General features: G+C 39.9%; 1 protein-coding gene and 1 pseudogene across 15 annotated transcripts in view; one reads left to right on the forward strand and one right to left on the reverse strand.

Moving 5' to 3' along the window:
• Nucleotides 1-14,167, reverse strand: part of Trpm3 (transient receptor potential cation channel subfamily M member 3) — a 484,509-nt gene that overhangs the window by 322,329 nt on the left and 148,013 nt on the right. The gene's annotated exons all lie outside the window — the stretch shown is intronic.
• Nucleotides 3,014-3,331, forward strand: LOC127233611 (60S ribosomal protein L37a-like; annotated as a pseudogene).

Here is a 14,167-nt window from a genome sequence, read left to right on the forward strand (position 1 = left end):
ATTAATCCTGCTAATGACATAATATGTTGCTCTCTGAAATGGGAAGCTGACAAGGAACTAGAGATGCCTTGGGGGTTCCACCTGATGAGTCAACTCTCCATAATTACAGGAAATACATTCTAGGTGAAGTTAAAGAGTAGAGTTGGGGATGCTTGTCTACCACGTCTGAAGCAAACAACTCTATCAGATGAGTGGCTTCAACCATGAGGTCATAAACTTGATGTTCCTGTAGGTCATGTTCCCTATAGCATTTCCATCTTTCGAGCACTGGTCTGTATTCAAAGATCAAGACTTATATTGAAATTTTAAAGGCTAGATGCAAGTTTTCAAGGTAGATACAGTTATAACCTCCAGTTCAGCAAGGAAAAAACTCAAAGGTGTAAGAAAATACTGAACAAATTCACTAAGTGGTAATGTGGGAAGATGTGATCAGAGTTTATGTTCATCATCAGGTTATTTTAATTCTAGGATTCTTTGAAAACTTTTTAGGACTCCATTGGATTAAAGAGACTGAATGATTGGAAAATAACAGGTTGGGCACCATCAATACAAGTACTTCTTGAGCATCTACTACTTTGCCTCCCACTTATGGGGCCTGGAATATAGTGAGAAGGGAGAAGAAATGAAGTAATTGAAGAAATACTTGTCAGAGAAGGCCTTGGTTTTTAAGCTGAGGACAAGGAGGCATCAATGAGGAGTTGGCAGACAGAGATGGGAGGAGAAGGAAGAGTAATGCTTTGTCTGAATGTATTGACTGAGCTCAGAGCTCCAGGAGAGGAAGGGTTGAGACATATTTAATAATTGAAGTAGTGACTGGTTATCTTATTGAGGGTCAGCACTAGACCTCTCCAGGTAAAATAATTACTTTCCATTTTTCTTTAATATAACAGCTGTGCTATATTTCTAGAGTTTGTCCATGAAACATGCAAGCCTAGCATTTTAAAGCTATGGCATGCTATGGGAATTTTATGGGCATCAGTATGGTGTCTGCCCTGGGCCAGGATAGAGAGCTGGCAGATTCTGTTGGCATATTATGTGATGTTGAAAGGAAAGGGATATTAAAGTCCCCAAAATGTCAGCTTTTAATGTACACAGTGAAGGACCCAGTTGTTGGACTGTACCAACTGAGCACCTGGCTCCAGTTTTCTTTAGCTGAATTTCATGTACCTTCTGAATACCCACACCACTGTCTGGGCTCCTCAAGTCAACAAGTAGTTCCCATCCCCACATCTGCTACTTGATAAAAACAAAATATATATTTCCAAAAAATATCAACCAGAAACCTCTTCAATTCTTTCTATTTTGCTTTCAACCTCTAGTTTATTTCCTCTCAACATATTATCACATGCTCTTTCATTTTCCTTTTGGATTGCATCTGATTATTATCTGACACAAATGATCATGCTGTCCAGGTTAGCAGAAACAACCAGAGCAACTGGCCACCCATCAGCAGAAGTATTTCCAGAAAAAAAAAAAGTTTTAAAAGTAGAAGCCTCTTTTTCTCCAGAGGTATGTACATAACCACCCTTGTTAGAGCTGACTTTGGTACCCTTCATCCCTCTGATGTGTACACAGTGCACACATGGAGATGAGTTATCAGTTCAGACCCAGTGAGACAGTGCAAGCAAATGAGAGATGGGCATATACATTTAGGTCAAAGTGTAGGGAGTCCAAGAGTTCAAGGAGAAAGAAGATGACAGAATGAAGACATGAGAGTAACATCTAAGCCACCCTCAGTGGTACTGCAGCCTGCACCAGCTGTCTACAAATCAACTCTGAGTCAAGAATAACCAAGGCGTGATGGGCAATTTCACTGTTGAGGTGTTTTTGTTTTTCTAACAGGAGTTATGCTATTCCTTCCACCTTTCTCCATAATGAAAATCAGTTCTTTCTGGATGTGTATATGCCTTCTCTGGCTATTGTCTATGGCACACCAAGTTCAGAAACAACTATATTTTGGAGGCAACAGGATTAAATCCTGACTTCAGTGGTTTATTAGCACTACACTTACTATCAGATCACTAACCTTGGATGATCATCTATAAAGCAAGTAATTTTGACCAATGGCTTTCAATTTTTGTGTGAGCTAATGAAAGGCACGGAAGAGAAACACATTAAGGTGCAGTAAGGCCTGGACCTTAATAGTTTTTTCAACTCCCACACTATTTTGAGATCACTGCTTTGGGGGGATTAAAGACAAATGGAGGTAACAGGCACTTGGCCATCCATCACTGTTTCTGGGGATCTTGTGGTGAAATGAAAACAGGCATCTCACACCAAAACTCCTACGTGAGTACCATCATTAAGTGGATATTTGGGTCAAGTCATTCAACTAATGTCATCCACGGTGTCCTCGTGTACTGAATAGAAACAAGAATGCCCATCTCTAGGTGCCATGGGTTGAAAGGATTAATAGAAGCTACTGACAAATACTGGTTGAAGTTAATTCTTTTTTATTTTACATGTGAATTTATATTTTTATCTAGAATCTTCTAGACACAAACTATTTGAATTTGACTCCATGAAAGCTGTATCATGATTTTTCTAACAGATTGTGTATCTCTTGCATATTAGTACTGAACATGTGGCTGCCATTATCATGAAAGTATACTTTTGGCTTAAAAGAAAATCCAATACTTCAATTCTATTATATACATGTTTTTGCTTCTCTGTTCTCACTTTTAAGCTTTATCCTATTTCTTAATAACTTGAATTGACCTAAAAGGTTAAGGAAATACTTTGCTCTGAGGCTTAAAGCAGTAACTACTTACTATGATGATCCTCTTAATTTATGACAAATAACTTGACGAACTACAAACACAGATCACAGTCACTATACCAAGTCTCCCAGATTAGCCTTATACTTCATTAACCTCTCCTATCTATAAAAAATAATCTAGGTGAAGATTTTATATAGTTATCAATATAGATGAACCCAAGCATAGTTTTAATGCGTTAGTTATTAAGAAAATGATTTTAAAATGATCCCCCATGCTCTCCGGGCTTTGGCTTAGGTTCTGGCGACATGGCTAAACGTACCAAGAAGGTCGGGATCGTTGGGAAATATGGGACCCGCTATGGTGCCTCCCTCCGGAAAATGGTGAAGAAAATTGAAATCAGCCAGCACGCCAAGTACACTTGCTCCTTCTGTGGCAAGACTAAGATGAAGAGATGAGCAGTTGGCATCTGGCACTGTGGTTCCTGCATGAAGACAGTGGCAGGTGGGGCCTGGATGTACAACACTACTTCTGCCGTCACAGTGAAGTCTGCCATCAGAAGACTGAAGGAACTGAAAGACCAGTAGGAATGCTGTTGCTTGAGACCCCCCAGCCTCTAATAAATGGGTTAATTTACGTAAATAAAATAAAATAAAACGATCCCTCCTAATGAGATGCAATACAAGTAACAGAATCTCATTCAGTCTGACCTCTGCTCTAGTTGGCTGTTCAAGGAAGGAAGTCATTGGAGAGCTGGAGGTGGATGAACTGACGCCAGAGGAAATCAAATGAGCAGCATCCTTAATGGCCACCCTGCTGGAGGATGCCAGCAAGCAAGAGGGAAGTAACCAGCTTAAGAATCAGCCTTGGAGCAAGGCATGTGTTTCTATGTGAGCCCTTGTTTTCTTATCTGACTTCTGCATGGGTTCAACTGTTTTGAACCACAGAGCCTACCTCCTTGTCCCTTTCCATACCTCCCACTTCCTTTAGTTTTGTTACTCCTTTTATTGCTGTCCCTTTCTTTTCCTCTGATATTTCTTTTTTCCTTCCATAATGAAGGAATGGGTTGAGAATTAGTCTATAGCCTCATAGTTAAGACCTCCTCTTGACAGATGGCTCTTCTTGCCTTATGGGGAAAGGATGGGCCATAATATCATTTGACACCATCTCAGATGCCTCCATACTGACAGATTACACCAACAAATGGCATTTGATTTAGGGACACTCAGCACAGAAATACATAAAAAAATTTTACAGTTTTCTTCTGTCTTCCTTGATTAGATGGTGTTCCTTGATTAGATGGTGACAAGGACAGCATTAGTAGAATAAACAAAAGCTTTTAAGAGATCTTTCATAGTTTATAAGGAAATGCCCCCCCATTTTATGGCAAGTTTGATTTTCTCTCATCATAGAGAGGCACATTATGTTGCTCCTCAAGAAAACCCCTACATCATAGCCTCAGTAAAATTAGGTGAGTGATCAGAATCAATGTAAGTTTGCTCAAGATTTACAGGAATCAGGGATCAGCAGAAGTAGTGTTGTCATTCATTGGGCCACATTCAATTGCTCCTTGCATTTCTAGGCAACGTGCTTAATTTAAAAGTTTTAGGTAGGGAGACAAAAAGCATAGGAAGATTTCCTGAGCATTGCAGATGATCAGTAGTGAAAGTCTGTTAAGAATGAAAGGACAGGAAGATACCATCCCTAAGTTACTTGGAGCAGAAGAGAACTCTTGCCTGTGACCTGCCAGTCACACCATTGTCCTCATTTGTTCTGATGACTTGTCTCAGAATGTTAACCCCAGGATGATATTATCTTCATATGCTTTGTAATAGTGGTCTACACAGCCCATTTCTTCTAAGAATATAACTCCTATAGGGACATGGAAAAAGTATTGGGTTCAGCAAAGTTGAATTTAACAAATGAATTCAAACCTGCTAAGCATCAATTTTTTTTTTGCATCTGCTTAATGAGCAAAATCATACAGCAACATACCTTACTAGAATGCTGAGCTGACTGAAGAAAAAAAAATTACTTTCACATAAAACAAGGAGGGTAAGATTAAATCCCAAGGAATGTTACTCCAGCTTCCACAAGACATTATGCTATTCCAAATGTTTACTGGCTTGAAGTTTCCAACTTTACCTCCTTTATCTGATTTTAGCTGACTGTTGTTAAGTTGTAAATTGCTTGCCTTGTTGGAGAAACATTAAGTAGACAAGTTCTTGTCACTTAGCAACCATTAGCAACTTTAAAATGTTGAGCAAGTTAATTTGGAACTAATTTTGAAATGGAGGGAAGTCTGAGTGGTGTGCATAGGGAGATGGGGGTAGGGAAGGAGAGGGAAGAAGAAAGGCAGCAGGGTGAGCATGATGCTGGCATCGAGGCTACCTAGGAATGACAAACCGCCTGAGCTAGGGAGATCACTATTAGCCTTGGTCAGAAAGGGAAGCAAGCCCTGCATTTAAGTTTAGCTGTTTGTGGGGCCAGGCAGCTCCCTCCTTTTGTATCACTTGATCCTTGTGACAAGCCATTTTTATTCTAGGGATTAAATATAGAGACTTCAACATGCCAGCAAGTACTCCATCACTGAATTCTACATCCCCAGTCACATCCTTTTCTTTTCTTTTTCTATTTTGCGATAGTCTTTCCACATTACCCAGGCTGGTCTTGAACTTGGGATCTCATTGCCCTAGCCACCAAGTAGCTGGTCTTATAAGTCTGAGATACTAGGTGTGGTCAGAGCAGACCAATGTCATATTATTCCTAGTTGAAAAAGACAACTGGGGACTGGGATGATAACTCTGTCAGTGAAGTTTGTCACACAAACAGGAAGAACTGAGTTCAATAACCAGCAGACACATTATCACCCCAGTGCTGTGGAGGCAGAGATATCCAGGTGCCTCTCTGGGACTCATTGTCAAATCTGCAAGCTCCAGGCTTGTGTAAGACTGTCTCAAAAAACAAGCTGGATAGCAATGGCAAGTGAGGAAGGGCATTCAAGGTTGACCTCTGGCTTGTGCCCATGTGCATCCTCCCACATATAAACATGCATACACACATACACAGAGAGAGAGAGAAATAGAGAGACAGAGGGAGAGAGACAGAGACATAGAGGGAATGAGAGAGAGAGAGACAAAGACAGACACAGAGCGAGGGAGAAAGGAAGAGAGGATGATAGTCAAAGGTTTAAATTTTGAAGGAGGCAGACAATACAGGGGCAAAGGAACTGAGTCAGAAAGTAAGATCTAGCATGTATCCACTTGGGGAGGTGACTTATGTTTGTGTTTATTGGGTCCTCTGGAAATCATAATAAGAGCGAGTATTAATATTTTGAAATCACTCAGAAAGTGGGCTACATATTTGCTCTATGGTTGTAGATAAGGATCTATGCAGTTAACAGTTAGATACAGGGTCTTTCAAAGCTTTAAAGATTATATCTTGGTTATTTTTCACACACGGAACATAGTCATGTATGAGCATCCAGACCATGAAACAGAGTATTACTAGGTTCCCAAATAACACCTAACATTAGTTACTTTCCTCAGCCCTGTTTCAGAAATAAGGGTGAAGAGACTGATCATGGCTTGCAGCTAGAGACAGTGTAATTCATTCTGGAGGAACAGCACTCACTGAAGGGGTTCTTCGCGGCAGTGCGAATTTGGAGCTGGACCACTTCAGGTGTTCTGTGGACCAGGAAGTAGAGAACTCCATGTGAAAATGGCCAGTGTATGACACTCAAAGCCATTTGCCACTAGTGATCTACTCCCTGTAAACATTCCCCATCTTCTAAAAATACAACAATTTCACAAAATAGCACCTCCAACTGAAGCCCAAATGTTTAAACACATGAGCCTTCAGGGGACACTTCATAGTCAAAAAATAATTTCTCTTGTTCCATCCTTTATACCAAAGTAACTAACATCGTGACTGCTAAAAACAAAAGTCTGGCTGATCTTTGCACCTGTAGAAAAGCAATTGAGCAATATGGAACCCTTTCTGCCTGCACTTAATGTTATGTTCTATGAGAATGCTAGTGGCAAGTATTTATTTCACCTGGAAGGTATTCTGTTTGCAAAAGTATGACAATATGTAGAGCCATTCTACAGTTGATATTCATCTCAATGGTGCCTGGATTTAAAATAGCAATACTAGAAATGCTCTGTTAATACCAAGCAGTAAATATGTGCATATGTTTTACTAGGTTATTGTTTTTTTAAGTAGCAGTTTTAGAACATAATGTTTGAATCTACTCAGGTTTAGAAGAATAGTATAAAAGAATACTTCCACTACTTGTGAGGATTCTACTTTGATTTTTCCATTGTAGATAGACTGGGGAGGGAGCGCCTCATTTGTTTCCTCTTTGCATTTCCTCAATGACTAATGAAAAATGAGCACCCAATACTGGAAAATGACACCAAGATACGAACATCACTTCACCTTCTCTGAGCCCACCATTTTTTTTAATAGCTGCCTTCATTTTAATTAAAGCATTACAGGAAAATACAAGTTCCGGTTTTGAAATTAAGGGCCTTCACCAGTTTTATTTGTATGCAACTTGTATTTCTTTTGAATATGGAGAATTATCCTCTGGCAATAAGAAAAAAAAAAAGAGAGAGGGTCTGCCCCAAAACAAGATTCCTTTTCCTTCTGTTGCTCTTCAAAGTGGATTAAAACATTATCTCTGTTCCTCAGGCAGCACAGAGCTCAGAGAGGAGGAGGGGGAGACAGTGAAGGGAACTGACCTACTTCGGGAAACTCCTAGACACCCTTTTTCGGTGACTGGAAGATGCTTTCAAGAACCATGTGTGTGTGCTGGGAGGGAGAAGGCTGAACCTATGCATGACAACATGGAACCCTGGGGTACTGTGTGGAGGACTTTGGGATGGTAGCTTTCAGTTTGAAGTTTCACTTTCTACTCTCAGCATGTGCACAGGTAACCAAATTCTTCTGAGGGAAATCCAGTAAGAGAAAAAAAAAATCCAATAAATAAAGAAAGAAATCTAGTACAAAGTATAAAGACACTGAACTGTTCTATCTACATTTACACAGGTGCAGAAGTATCAGTGGTCCTTAAATCACAATAGGCTTGGCATCAGCCAGGATGCACCGCCTTCATTTTATACTCACATAAAGAAGCCACTTTGTTGTCATCTTTTAGAAATAACACTAAACTGCTCCTCCTTTACATATAATGATTCCAGTGTGTGTGTGTGTGTGTGTAAGTGTGTAATTTATTCTTTGTTTATAATTCAAACCACACAGATTCTACCTTCCTGTAGTTGAAAGTAATATCTTCCCTAATGACCTCTTTAATTTATGTTATTTATAAAGGTACATGCATTTTTTTTGAATGGGGAGATACAAGCTGAGTCTATCTGTTATACCATTGGTGGAAACAAAGTGGTCATGACTGCCTCCTGTTTTGTGTCTTCTGCCCACCTCTGTCTTCCCAGCCTTTCACTATCATGACACACTGACATTGACACAGAGCCCTCTGACGACCTTACATTTTTATTTATCTGTAAAACACTACCTCCATAACCCACAGAGTGGGCTGTGGGTTAAAGATTAATGCATCTCTTTGGAATTGGGGAAACTATCTTCAAAGTCATGGTTTAGGTCATAGAAAGTCTATTAAACAGACATCACCCTCAGGAGTTTAGAGGCAGCAACTATAAGTTCTGCTGTCCCAGCAGGTGCTATATTCGAGCCACTATGCGTGCTGAGTGGAAGCTCTATCACTAGTGACCCCAGAAGTGAGTGCCACAAACTCACACCAATATACTGAATCCAGAATCACTTCTCATCATACATTTTCCTGAACGACTGACACCATTTGCCTGATTACAAGAACATTAATGCAGGAGGTCGCTAATTGTTTACTATATGTGTGTACTGTGCATGGATGTTCATGTGTGTACTATAGATGCAGGGGGTATGTCAGATGACTTTGTTTATCATTCTTCAACATATTGTATGAGACAGCATTGCTCACTGAACCTGGAGCTCACTAATTGTCTAGCCTGGCTGGCCAGCAAGCCCCAGGTAGCTTCCTATCTCTGATCCCAGGGCTGGGATTACAGATATATACCACCAAGCCCGACTTTTTACATGGGTACTAGAAGTCTGAACTCAGGGCCCATGCTTATGTGGTGACAAACTGTTTGCTCACTGAATTATCTCCTTGGTCCCATGTACTCATGTTTTTACTCTCAAGCTTTCATTTCAGAATGAACACAGGCCTGCTGTGTTGATTATTGTGGCATTTTCCTTAGCTTGTGATTTTAGGGAGAGAAATTCAATGCCTCCAGCTTATATCCTCATGACATGACTCAGCAATTGTGCCAAACACTATCTGTTCATTCAATCAGCATATAAATGCCTATGATTATAGGCTGGGCATACAAGCAAGTCTTAGGCAACCTGTGTTTTACTAACAGTTATGATATGTGTATTCATAGAATACAGGAGGGGAGTGGTTGTGATGTAGACCCTTAGATGGATGGTTGTGATTGTTGATAAAGCTAAACACTGATTTTGAATAAAACTAAGGTGTAAATTGTGGTTCTGATACTCTGTGACTATGTGGTTTTGGACAAGCCATATAACTTCTTTGTGATTTAGCTTTCTTGTCTATAAAATGAAGATAATAACAACCTAATGCAGGCCTGCCTTGATGAATATGAGCTAATATATGTAAAGATGCTTATAAAATGTCTTCTGTATTCTAAATGTCACTGTTGTCATAAACTGAACTGACAGAGATCTGCTGCATGTTGTGCAAAACACAAAATAGCTTAGGTAGCTATCTCATGAAATGTCCTTTAAAATAATTTTGCATAAAAATTAGAGACTATAGTAGGGATATAAATGGTGGCTATCTCAGCATGATTTTAATTTCCTTCATTTCTACATATGTCTTGTATTGCTAATTGTTTGTAATTAGCCTCCATTATGTTTACTCAGATAAAATAATAAAACAAATGCCTTTTTTATAAAAAAAAAATTACTTTATGGTTTACATCCCTCATTGTTGAAGTCCTCCAGGACAGCGGTCTCTGAAACCTCTGCATAAAAGGGCAGTTAATTTATTCTTCCTTGACTTCTTCAGCTTCACTCTAACATTCTAAGCATGAGCCTAGGCACTGGGGAAACAATGATAAACTTGCTGGGTTGACTCCCTATAAAGAGCTTGCAGTACAGTGAGATAAACATAAACTATGGGAACACCAAGTCCTATAAGGGCCAATGGCAATCCTGGGTGTATGAAAGACTCCCTTATACTGCCCAGGCCTTCTAAATGACTTGAGAGATTTTAATGGTCCCTCCTGGAAGGCATCACCTTCCCAGTGGAGTGGCGGGGGTTGGGGAGGGATAAGAGGGAGGTAGGGAGAGGGAACTGGGATCAATGTGTAAAATAAAATATTATGGAGGATGTTACCCCATTACTACTAAAACACAGGTTGAGACAAATGGAATGAGGTAGGGCAGAGTTGGGCTTTTAAAGACATAAAGATGATGGGGATCACATGTATAGTCATGTGAGGTTTTGACAAGAATGATGCAGGGCTCTGCAATAAAGTTACAGCCTTTGTTTTTTAATAGTGGAATTAGTCCCCTTCTGTCATGAGCTGGAAGCCAGTGTCAGTTCCATCTGCTTTTCTTTCTTAGGCTTTAGCCATGGGGCACACCAGCTCCTGTTAGAATTCCCATAGACCTGGAAGCTCCCTGATTGCTAACTCACCAATGGAATAATGCAAATGAAATTTGCCTTGGTATGACAGATGAGATGTTCATACCCTGTTTACTAAGACTTGAGGAAAAATGACTCAAAGGCTCTCAGTACAGTCATGATCTTTCAAATTGAGATGGCAAACCTTCTATAGCATTGTAATTTCTAGCTAAATCATTTAGAGCTGCATTAAACCATAGAGCAAATAAGAAGTGAAATGACTCATGTTATAAGCAACACACAGGAAACTTACAGTGGGATATGTCTTGTGGCCTTAAGGCACCTGTTAGAGAAACTGCCATTGGCTCCTAGAGAATGCACATTTCTCAAGCATCTATGATACATTTGTTTCCCTATTTGACCCATTGGAAGTGGACAGAATATTTTCATGGAATCAGGTGACATGGCTTATGTACTCTTTAGAGTGTCACAAAAGGAAATGGGAGGCAGTCAAACACAAACACAGTTGAGGTTACCTTGCACTACAGAAAGTACATAAGAAACATCTGGAAAATGGATTTCTACTGTTTGAGAAATTAGGCTCTTTGAATCAAGATGCTTGGATAGTGTTCACTCCATATTTAATGTGAAGGCAAACGGAATTCACTAAGATGAGCCTAAGAGATGAAAGCTGTAATTACCCATGAGAACCTGAAAGGAAAGCTAGAGAGATGGCTTAGTGGTTAAGAGCATTGCTCTTAACTGTTCTTCCAGAGGACCCAGGATCAATTCCCAGCATCCACTGGGCAGCTCAAAACTATCGGCAACTCAGCTTTTAATGGATCCAACTCCCTCACAAAAACATGCCAAACAGCAATGTACACACACACATACACACACACACACACGCGAAACTGAAAGGGTCCTTTAGATCTCATCCAGCTTCTCCAGTCTTCATCAGCATCTCTTACTTTGGCACATATGTTTGGTAATTTTTAAAATCTATTTTTCAATTTCCAGCCTCCAGTGTTTTCTGGTCTCTTACAAGAAAACATTTGGCTGTAATCAACTCAGCTGAAGAATGCGAGAAACAATTGCCAGTGCTAGATTTGTCACTTCAGAATTCATTCTTAGTAGATGCATTAATAAGTAATTATGTTTGAATGGGTGGATGGATAGAAATGTCAGGAAATAATGATGAGCCTCATGAATATTTCTTCAGTTCAGTGTGTATCTGATATAACACAATCTGCAAACCATGTGTAAAGGTAATTTTAAAGAGTGAACAGTGAGGGCATTCTATTAATGCTACAAGTAATCAAATTGTAAGTTAGAATAGTTAGGCAGCTATCATCTCCACAAACAAGCTTCAGCTTGTCCATCTGCTTTTGAGTTCTCTAGAAGTAGTAAACTCAAGTTGGACAGAGATATGTCTTGAACCCCAAGGCTGACTCTCTACCATATTGGGTACTACAGGGCATACTGAAATATAGTCAAAATTGGTTTAGGGAAGTATAAGGCAATAATGTTCCCTGGGGTGCCTAATCTGGGAAGCCTTAATCAAATGTCCAGAAAACAAATGCAATATCCTGGGATGAAAAGTCCAATTCCAGCCATGAAGAGACCACAATGACTTAATGCTAATTATTTTTCATTGTTTGATGAATCCATGACACTAATAGAAGCACATTTTCCTTCAGTACAATTTTTTATTTTATTACTCACTTTAAAGCTTGTATCCATAGGATGGACTGGTTTTGACACTATGCTGTTAATTATGGTGGTTTCTTAAATGGTGCCTGAGAATGTGACTTTAGGTATTTGTAGTAGTATAACTCTTAATGGGTGTTTTGGTCATGACCCAGAAGACCTTTGTTAGTAATGTGTCATTGAAATGAAATGTGCAAGTTCTATGTGAACAGAAGTCTCTTGGTTTTGGGGTGAAGAGAATATAGGAAACATACACTTCTGCAGTCCCTTACAGGCGTGGTGATTTGTTTTGAGCCCCTCTGATGGACACCAGGAATTTGCATGTTCACAAGGTGTAGATGATGTTTAGAGAAACTTAAAATAGCTTCAGAAAAGATTGATATGAGGAGTGATCAGGGAGGGAGTGATGGGAAGCCAGGTAGGGATGAGCTCATGAGCTTGCTCCCTCGCTAAGAGAGAAGGGAAGTCAGGCACTCTTTGAGGCTGGAATGAGGTGTCTGATGGGAGATGTCATTCTGTATATGTTTCTCATACAGGTTAATGAATAAAGCACTGTTGGCCAATAGGAAAGGAAGATGGAGAGACTGGGGAGACGAGACGCTGGCCCCTTTCCCCAGTAAGAAGACTACGTGGAAATATTAGATTAACAGAAATGGGTTAATACTTAAGACAGAGCTTGCAGATAAGAAACAAGTAACCGGGCCAACAGAATTATATCTAATACAGAGTCTCAGTGTGTTATTTGTGGCTGGCGTGGCGGCGGGACAAGACGGGGTGGCGGGTGGAAAAACCATACTCATTACAGTGTCTGTGGTGGTGTTTCTTATAGATGAGTGGGAACCAGCTGCTGTAAAGTATACTAAAACAAGGCAAGACATGGTGGACTGAACCCAGAAATGTAAGGGAGAGCCACTGGATGGACATTTAAGCACAGATGTGACAAAATTCAATTTAAACTGCCAACAAATCAGAAAAGCATTTAAAGTATTTTTTTTTTTCTGCCACCATGCCAGATGCTGCATGGGTGTGTGTGAGGGGTTCTTATACGGACCTATGTACCTTAGCCATGCTCTGAAAACTAGGTACTCCATACTGGCCTACACTGGACAATGGTCTCCAGCAGTGGAGCCAATACACCTCATGAATAATGAATAGAACTTGTACAGCTTAAATTAAAGTTGAGATATTCGACATGTTCTGAGACTTTCCTTCACCATGGTGAGGAGGCTTTCCTGAGAATGTTCTGGGTAATGGTCATTCATTTTAAAGTGCTGTTGATTTTCAGGGTCACATACCCACTTGAGTCTCTGAGGTTTCGGCTGTTAAAAATTAGGATTTATGATGGAGACAGTGTATCTGTAAGCATCCTTTAGCCTAGCCTAAAATGAGTCAACCCATTCAAGGGAAGAACACCATGAGGGACATTTTCCTCCAATTCTCCAACAAAATGAAATTAAGTCAGTTAAGGTAACTTAAGGTAATAGCATTTCTACAAAACAAGTGGCATGCCAAGGAACTTAAAGTACTTCATTTAAAACACACATTCTCTTTTCAAAAGCCAGAAAATAAATACACCCTGAGAATCTTGCTTATATGTTATAATACTTAGAGAGTATTAAGTGAACTTAGATGCCATTAACTAATACTAGTTCAGATTATTGTAGAATTTGGTTAAGAACATATGGACCTGGCCCATAAGCTACCCATAAGGTTTCAAAAGAAACTCATATGAACACAATCCCTAAACTCAGTACAAAATATGCCACTGAGCTAGGAAGGATCACACAAAGAACACTACGGCTTGAACAAGGTAGGTTGTAAACACTAAGTACAAACACAGCCTGAAGGAGATGCCTGTCCTAAAGCCTCTCTACCAACCCGAGAAAGTCTTTTAAAGCTGGACTTCAATGGGACCGCCTGTAATTGAGAAGCTTCTGTAAGGCAAAGGACACAGTCAACAAGACAAAACAGCAGCCCGCAGAATGGGAAAAGATATTCACCAACTCCACATCTGACAGAGGGCTGATTTCCAAAATATACGAAGAACTGAAGATGCTAGTTACCA

The sequence above is a fragment of the Phodopus roborovskii genome, unplaced genomic scaffold (assembly GCF_943737965.1).
Source record: "Phodopus roborovskii unplaced genomic scaffold, PHOROB, whole genome shotgun sequence".
NCBI classification, from domain to species: domain Eukaryota; kingdom Metazoa; phylum Chordata; class Mammalia; order Rodentia; family Cricetidae; genus Phodopus; species Phodopus roborovskii.